Below are 9395 nucleotides of genomic sequence, written 5' to 3' on the forward strand. Positions count from 1 at the left end.
TCAATCACTGGGCCAGGGCGGGGCGGCCTGGCTGTCCCTCCGCTTGGCCAGGGAGCACGCGGCACTGCCCATCCGCGAGCGGAGCGGGTGCGCGGTCCGGGCGGAGGCGCGGGGAGGGCGGGACGGGAGGAGCCAGGCAGAGTGCGCGGTCCCAGCTGGACCGACGGCCCCAGAGGGCGGGCGGGCTCCGGGATCGGATCCGCCCTCTGCGTGGGGAGGGCTCGTTGAAGTGCGCGCCGCCGGCTAGAGATTCCAAGAGGCTGCAGGAAATGCACGGACTCTGGCCGCCCTGGGTCCCCGGTCCGCACGCACTGCCAAGGCTGGGGGTAGGGGAGCGGTCTGTCCTTGGGGACCTGCTCTGCCCCATGCTTCCTGCCAAGGGGGACTAGGAGGCCGTCTATGAGGTCACAGTTCCAACTGTGAAAAGACAGGTGTGTCTTAGAAAGAGGCACAGCCTTGGCATATTCAGAGTCCCAGGGGACTCACCCAGCAAAGCCGGTTAGAGATGTTAACATTTTTTTGCTACTTAAATAGGGTGAAAGGAGTAAGAATCCTGTGAAACACTTAGGTTAGGGCCCACATATAGTAAGTAATTAGTGCCAAGTCTCTTCAGGCATGTTTGACTCTTTGTGACCTCATGGACTGCAGCCTGCCAGGCTCCTCTGTCCATGGGATTCTTCAGGCAAGAAGACTGGAGTGGGTCGCCATTTCCTTCTCCAGGGGATATTCCGGATCTTACTAAAGGCTGTTCGCTGAGTAATGAATCTCTGCCAAATGCCATGTTCCAGTTTAATACTGGCAGAGTTCTAAACAGTGTGCAGTGGGGCTTTGGGAAGGTTCAGGCTCAAGATCCTAAAAACTGCCCAAGAAATGCAATCACAGTCATTGTTGTCATTTAGTAGGCACCTACTATGCGTCCTTGAGGTTGGAGCTTTATATTCTGCATCTGTTTCAATTCTCAGAGTCCCTGAGGCAGGGAAGCCTTTGTCACAGTTCTTCAGATGAACAAATAAGGCACGGAAATGTTATGTGTCTTGCCCAGAGTCACACAGCCCTGTCAGGGCTGGGCCTGAACCGACCCTGTCTCTACAGCTCCTGCCTTTCCATGGTGCCAGTCTAAGTCTGATTCCAATCATTTCTCGTGAACACTCCTGGCTTGAGACCCCTCAGTGAATTTGCTGGATGGTAAGGACCAGCCTTCTTGCCCCTGAAACCCCCCAGGTGCCCGTTAGGCACTTGGGCTGGGTTCTTTAGGCCTGGGTACTGTGTGATATCCTCTTTGTCGGTAGATGGTGAGGGATTTGAACAGGGTCCCCTCGGCTTTGATTGGCCGTGCTTCTACCCTAATCCTCACAGTGCCCCTATGTCCACTGATCCCCAAATGGTGGACCGAGCAGCTGGAAGGGAAGGGATCCCGAGGCTGGGGGGGGTCCACTGGGGGCCCACTGCAGTAGTCCATGCGGGAGAGGACAGGATATGGACTGTGGAGAGGAGGGAAGGATGGGAGAGGTTAAGGACTCACCAGGATGTGGCGAGTCAAGTCCCCAGGGTGAAGGAGAGACAGTATCCCTAGAGACAGAGCTGTCTTACTCAGCATCTAGTCACTTACTCTGACCCTCAGATGCTCCTCAGAAGGGATGGATGAGTATACATAAGTTTGCTACGATATCCAAGGCCGTTTATGGTACCGGCCAGTACTTCCTCTGTGGCCTCTCCTGTAACACTACACACAACCATCTGCATGCACAGTCCCTGCTCCTGCTGCTCCCAGATCCTTTTCTCTGGGGTGTGTTTCCGGTCACACAAGTCTGATCATCCTAAGCAAGTCTCCCAAACTGTCTTGATTCTAGCTCCAGAAGGGGCGCCAACATGCGCTTCCTCGGGGCTCCTATCTGTGTGCCGCAGACTGCCCAGTGCCCCTCCTGCACAACAAGCCCTGAGCCTCAGGTAGGACTCAGGCCGGGAACCTCATGAGGAATATTGGCTTGATGGGTAGATTTGAGAAACACCACTGAATGCCAGACTTGCCGTCCCGTTTCTTTGGGGCCAGGAAAAGGTCAGGTCAGGGTGGGACAGAGACCATCTAGCAGGAGAGGGAAGGATACAGGGCTGGAACGTCTCAGGTTGACATCAGTGTCACAGAAGGAGGTCCCGTGGCCAGTGACAATGTCTTGAGCAATCACGAAAGCCTATGAGTAATGCAGCCTGGACCACTTCCTCCAAACCAGAGGAAGGAAAAATGCCCCAAAGGCTTAGTTTGGGTCCACTCACACTTGTTTTGGTTACGAAACTACTCCCAGGCAGTTTTTCTGTGCAGCTCTTTCCCTGGATGATATTTAGCTGCTGAGCTTACCCTCCTGCTTTTCTGGGGATCCGCGTTGGAATTAGGCAAAACCAGAGGCTCTAAGCTCAAGCCCAGAAGCAAAGCTGGGAAAATGGCAGAGCTAATCTGAACTCTGCGCCAGAGAATGATGGCGGCAGCGGGGGTGCGGGCCAGGAGCCAGGTAGCTCTTTCCTCTCTGTCCTCAGGCCACACTCCCAGTACTTCTCTGGATGAAGGGATCCATGTGTTCCAGCTGGAAGGGACGTTAGCACCCTCTCCTTCCTGAAGTTTACAAACCTTACACCACAGGACCCTGGGAGCCCTCCAGTTCCCTTTGAGATCACTGGGAGAAGGGGTGGGGTGAGGACAAGAGCAGGGCCTCCTGAGTAAGTTTTTATTTGAAGGAACTGCTCCACTCCTCTTACACAGGCAGTAATCTCAGGCCAAGGAGAAATACAGGCCTCAGTTAGGAGGAGAGACAGAGAGACTGCCCCCTTACCCACTGTCCTCACGGCACTGTATCTCCCGGCAGTGGTCCTCGCTTCTCCTTTGCTGGTTCCCTGTCCTGCATCATTTCTGCATTTTCTAAGGGGCTCCCCTGGGTCAGGCACCTCTGGGCACTGCAAGGCGAGTGGAAAGGATTGGGAGGGCAGAACTGTCCAAAAGGCTTTGGCAGAAATGCACACCACTTGGGACGATCACCCACATCATTGGCCCGGAGCCAGGATAGCTCCAAGTCACTGGCTCTCAGCCTTAGCTGAGTATTGGGGCATTCTGAAAACTAGTTTCTGTGTTCCACCCCATCAGTTCCGGTTTAACTCATCTTGTGTGGACACTGGTCTTTGGGACGTGTAAAAGCTCCTCCGATTACTTAATGTGTGGCCAGGGTTGAGAACCACTGCTCTATTAGATAATTGCATTTCCATGAGCCCAAAGCCACCAGAAACAGTCTTTGCCTGCTCTTGCCTCAGGGAGGCTTCTTCTGAGGGAAGGGCACATTTATCAACCAGTCTCTCAGAAAGTGGCAACGGGCCTCTGTCTCAAGGCCTGACGTGAGACAGCCCCATTCCACGCAGAGCTATAGGGACCGTTATGCAAGCTGTACACTGCGCAGAAGTGTCAGTAGAAGGGGGAGTAGGGCTGGGTTTGGGCTCCTTTGGCAAAGTTGTGTGTTCCAGCATGGTGACAAGGGCAAGCCTTTCTCTAATCTATACCAAGACGTCACATAGATAGGAAAGCCCTGAGTCTGAGACGCCTGCTCAGTGGTCACCAGAACGCAGTGTCCCCAGACTCCCAGTTGATGGCACTCTCAGTCTCTGTTGCCAGGCGGCTGAAGCTCTATCTCCCTAGCATACCACATCTGTCCATCTCAGAGGCGTGCTGCACCAGCCAGCTGGTCCCAACAGCCCTGAGAGCTGATTGTTGAATTTTTAGGAATTTTGTGATTTTAACACAGACATCATTAGAAATTGTATTATGAATTAAAAAGTTACAATTAAATAAACTATTTTAAACACAAAGGTAATACCTACTCAACAGACATGACTTTCTAGCTACTGACAACATTTCCCTATTGTTGAACAACTTCCCTTCTTAGGATTATTTCTCCCTATCCTATCTGTATCCTATCCTATCCTATCTGTATGATGGAAATACTATTGTGATGGTTGATTTTTATGTCTTCTTGACTGGGCCACAGACTGTCCAGACATTTGGTCGCATATTATTCTGGGTGTGTCTGTGAGGGGGTTTCTGGACAAAACTAACATTTGAATCTGTAGATGAAATAAAGCGCATTGCCCTTTTGGAGGTGGCTGGACTCATCCAGTCAGTTGGGGACCCAGGAAGAAAAGAAAGGCTGAGTCCCCCATGAGTAGAAGGGAAAGCTTCTGGCCTGAAGACCTCGAGCTGTGACACTGGTATTTTCCTGCCTTCGAACTAGAACTACCTCGGGTCTCCTGTGTCTCCAGCTTGCCAACTACAGATCTTGGAACTTAGCCTCAATAATTGTGTGGGCGAATTCCTCATGATAAATCTCTTGATATACACAGATAGTCCCTGACTTATGATGGTTCATACGATTTTTAGATTTTGTGGTAGTGTGAAAGCAATACGCTTTCAGTAGAAAACTGTACTTCAGATTTTTGAATTTCATCTTTTCCTGGGCTAACCACACACCAGATGGTACTCTCTCATGATGCTGAGCAGTGGCAGCGAGTTGCAGCTCCCAGTCAGCCAGGTGATCGTGGCCAGGAACTTAGAATAGATACACTTACAGGCATTCTAGACCCATATAATCATTCTGTTTTTTCACTTTCAGCACAGTATTCAATAAATTACATGAGATATGCAACTATTTATTCTAAAACAGAATTTGCATTAGATGATTTTTGCCCAACTGTAGGCTAATGTAAATGTTCTGAGCATGTATAAGATAGGCTAGGCTTAGCCATGATATTTGGTAGGTTAGGGGTATTGAATGCATTGTTTTACTTAACGATGGGTTTATTGGGACATAACGCCATTGTAAATTGAGGAAGACCACTGTATATACATATAATCAAACACTTCATATGTCCTTGAGGTATGTATGCATTACATATATGGTTCTGTTTCTCTGAAGAATTCTAATTCCACTACATACTGAGCTGCTACTACACATCTCTTCCCAACTCCTTGTTCGCGGATCATGATGGTATGCTGGTAGTTAGAAGCTAATGGTGGTGGGAGTATTTATGCCAAGAAAATCAGCAAATGCTAAATATTGTTCTAGAGAAGACATTCAGAACACCTGCTAGAAACTCGAGATACATATCAGACCCTTACCCTCTTATAATTCATGACAGCCTATTTCTCAAGGATAAACATTTCTTTTTCAGTGTCAGAACATAGCTTCATGACTTCTGCCTTTATAAGCTCCTGTTTTTGCTCTTCCCTGAAATACTCTTTGGAATATGTGTTGCTCAAACTGCAATTCATAAGATCCCCAAATAAAGTTCTTTGTTCTTTGCAGCCTCAATACTGATTACTATTTGACAAAATCAGGGCTTACATTTCTTTTCCTTCCAGAGAGCCAGTTGTTAGACATTTGCTATACAGCTCTGATCATTCTCTACCAGGTTCGCTCTGAATGCCCCACTGTCAACTCCCCACTGTGGGCAGAGGGTGCTTTCTCTCCACCCAAACTGTTCTCCCCATTCTCCTGGGCACACCCAGATGCTCCAGATTTCCCAGCTACCTTGCAGTTTGGTGTGGCTGGGCTCCAGTCATTGTTCGTGAGCAGATGAACTGTGGCCAGTTTGATGTCTGGCTCACACAGCTCCTCCCCCCAGCACTCCTCCGTGTTTGTCTCCCTTTTCTGGGGCCGCCTTGGAAGCCCCACGTAAAAGAGGGCAGAGGCCCACAGTCTGGTCCCTAAGTGGCCGAGTGAGCCCCGTCTCCTTCGGCACGCAGAACCACCTCAGAAGAGCCAGTACTTAGTCAGTCTTTGCTACCACACCTGCCCTTCCCGCCAAACAAACACTCTGCCTGTCTTTCTTCGCCTCCTAGATTTTGATGCATCCTTTTGGACCCTGTTTCAACATCACCTGCCTATCAGAGCCTCATGCCTAGAGTTCTGAACCTCTTATATCTCCCTTATCACCCCCACTGAGGCCACAGGAACCTTCTAAAAGTTCTCTTGCGAGACCCCAGTAAGCCCTTACCCATAATTTACATATACAAAATTTAAATTCTCATATTTATTACCCATAAAATTGCCAACATCTGTTGGATCATAAAAAAAGCAAGAGAATTCCAGAAAAACATCTATTTCTACTTCATTGACTACACTAAAGCCTTTGACTATGTGGATCACAACAAACTGTGGAAAATTCTTAAAGAGTTAGGAATACCAGGCCAGCTTATCTGCCTCCTGAGAAACCTGTATGCAGGTCAAGAAGCAACAGTTAGAACCCGGCATGGAACAATAGACTGGTTCCAAATTGGGTTGTATATTGTCACCCTAGTTATTTAACTTATATGCAGAGTACATCATGAGAAATGCTGGAATCAATCAATCCACAAGCTGGAATCAAGATTGCTGGGGGAAATATCAACAGCCTCAGAAATGCAGATGACACCACCCTTAAGGCAGAAAACGAAGAGAAAGTAAAGAGCCTCCTGATGGAGGTGAAAGAGGAGAGTGAAAAATCTGGCTTAAAACTCAGCATTTAAAAAAAGAAGATTATGGCATCCGGTCCCATCACTTCATGGCAAATAGATGGGGAAACAATGGAAACAGTGACAGATTCTACTTTCTTGGGCTCCAAAATCACTGCAGATGGTGACTGCAGCCGTGAAATTAAAAGACGCTTGCTCCTTGGAAGAAAAGCTATGACAAACCTAGACAGCTAATTAATAAGCAGAGACATTACTTTGCCGACAAAGGTCCATCTAGTCAAAGCTATGGTTTTTCCAGTGGTCATGTATGGAGGTTAAGAGTTGGACCATAAAAAAGGCTGAGCACTGAAGAATTGATGCTTTTGAACTGTGGTGTTGGAGAAGACTCTTGAGAGTCCCTAGGACTGCCAGAAGATCAAACCAGTCAATCCTAAAGGAAATCAACTCTGAATATTCATTGGAAGGACTGATGCTGAAGCTGAAGCTACAATACTTTGGCCACCTGAAGGGAAGAGCTGACTCATTAGAAAAGACCCTGATGTTGGGAAAGATTGAAGGCAGGAAGAGAAGGGGATGACAGAGGATGAGATGGTTGGACCATGGTACCACCGACTCGATGGACATGAGTTTGAGCAAGCTCTAGGAGTTGGTGATGGACAGGAAAGCCTGGCGTGTTGCAGTCCATAGCGTTGCAAGGGGTCAGACACGACTGAGCAACTGAACAACAATTACCCATAATTTAAAAATTAACCCATAATTTAAATATTAGAATCTAGAATTTAAATGTAAACTGTAAATAAAACTTGTAGTATGCTGTCTTTGTGATATTCTTTATAGATTTTTTTTCCTAGATTTTTTAATCACAAAATTGTGAGGGATTCATCTGAGGTGAGCCTTCTCCTACACTGGTGGCCTTAACTTACTGGCCTTAGCTCCACCTTTGGGCACTTGGGTTCTGCAAGTTGCTGTGTCCCCAAGGGAAGACAGCAGGGCTTCTCTCTTGGCCCACTGTTCCTGGCCTTAGTCCTGTTGCCTTTGGCCTGAAGTCCATCTCTGTCCTTTGGCCCAATGCCTCCTCCAGATGTGTAGCTTGGCTTTTAACTTCAGTCTTGTCCACTCACTACAGTCTATGGTACACTCTCTCAAACACAGCCCAGGCCCATCAGAATGGGTCTAGAGCCCTGTACTCTTACTTTTCTGAGTCTTTGGTATCCTGGGATCCTAGGCAGAAAGTCAGAAGGACAAAGAGGCAGAATCCAGGGTTGGAAAATCACCAGATACACTGGGCCAGTAAGAGCATTCAGACCAGAATACAGAAGCTTTGCTTGGAAAGTCCCTTACTTGTGACCTGTAGCCTCGGGCATGTTTCCTCCTTGAGTCCTGCAGCCCTGGATTAGGGGGAGAGGTGGCTTAGAGGGTAATTAAATGAGCTGGTTCAGAGAACATAACCTTTGGTTTGAACCTCCGCTGTACCACTGGTCACCCATCACCTTTCTCTTTGTAGCAGCTAGAGGCCAGACAGCTGATGTGCAGGGGGGCTTAGTGCCGAGAGGATGGGGAGTGGTACACTGGTTGGGTTCTCCAGTGGCAGATGCAGAGACGAGAGTTTTATGAGGGATGAACACTTGTTCAGCAAAGGGGAGGAAGCAGGAGTGGGAAAGAGAGGTGGGTCTGAGCCATGCATACCTGACAGTTTCTGCCGCCCACCTGGGGCTCTGAGGCAGACGGCCCAGAAGAGGGGTCTAGCTCTGGGTGGAGGTGGTTCCGCCCATGTGCTACGGCCACTGGCTGGGGGCCTTCGCAAAAAGGAGTATGACCTCGGCTACCACTGCCGTGTGCAGCCGTTGGCTGGGAGCCACCCAAGAAGAACATAAAGTTGGCTCAAAAACTGAGGTTGACCTTAAAAGAGCCAACAGCTGGTGGTGTCAGCTGACCCCACTCCTTGCAGCTGGGAGAGCAAGTCTTTTCTTGAAGAGGCTGCTGAGTAGCTCAGCTGTGTGTACCTGATGGGGTCCTAGAACCTGGCAGGCCTCGTTTTTAGGCCTCTGTAAAAACTGGGTTAAAACTGATTCTACTCACCTAAGACTCTCTGCTCCATTTAGCTAGGCGGCTTTCAGATAAAGTTTTATTCGGCTGCGATGTCTCGTTGTGGTCTCCTGAGAAGGGAAAAAGCTTCCACTAGAGGCTGTGCAGGGCCAGCAGTGGGACAGGCCCTGCCGGGAGCAGGTGGAGTCCCCCAGGGGCGCTGTCGGAAGTGGCAGGAGGGACCGCAGCCCACTGGGCCTGACACTTTGGGCCAGGCAGGGTCCGCCTGCTGAGTTCCTGCTTCTGGTAGTCAGAGGCTGAGAGGAAAGAGGGAAATGATACTTTGTTAGTGGGTTTCTGGGCCCTGGGAACACGTACTGAGGCTCCAAGGAGCTGTCACCCTTCCCCTCCAGCAGAGGGTGGGGGACCTAGAGGTGGGCTTCCCGCCAGCACCAGCCAGCCCAGGTTCCAACGGCAGCCTCTGTCCTCACCCAGGTCCAACAAGGAAGTAGGTCTGAAATGGTGTCGCCTCCCCCAAAGAAAATGATGAATCACCACTCGAGTCAGTTTTGCATTATTGAGAAACAAGTCTTCTCCCTCGTGAGAACACCTGCTTGCTGTGGAATGGCAGGGACTGGAACAGATGGAAAGAGTGGAAATTTCCCAGGCGCCTTCTCTCCCAACTCATGCAAAGTCCAGATTCCTCCTGCACTTGACCAGCCCCTCCCCTGGGCACACAACCTTCATCTGCTCCAAACATTTCCCCTCCCTTTGCATCTTTAATCCCTCCTCCCTCATTGGTTCTCTTCTCTAAGCTGACAAACACACTCAGATCTTCCCTTTTGGAGTGACTCCCTCTCGCCTGCCCCACCGCCCCCCCAACCCC

General features: G+C 49.5%; 1 protein-coding gene across 6 annotated transcripts in view; it reads right to left on the reverse strand.

The window, feature by feature from the left end:
• ARHGAP22 (Rho GTPase activating protein 22) overlaps nt 1–9395 on the reverse strand; it is a 182082-nt gene that overhangs the window by 145663 nt on the left and 27024 nt on the right. The window lies entirely within an intron of this gene.

This window comes from Bison bison, unplaced genomic scaffold (assembly GCF_000754665.1).
Source record: "Bison bison bison isolate TAMUID 2011002044 unplaced genomic scaffold, Bison_UMD1.0 scf7180017864341, whole genome shotgun sequence".
In the NCBI taxonomy this organism is placed as follows: domain Eukaryota; kingdom Metazoa; phylum Chordata; class Mammalia; order Artiodactyla; family Bovidae; genus Bison; species Bison bison.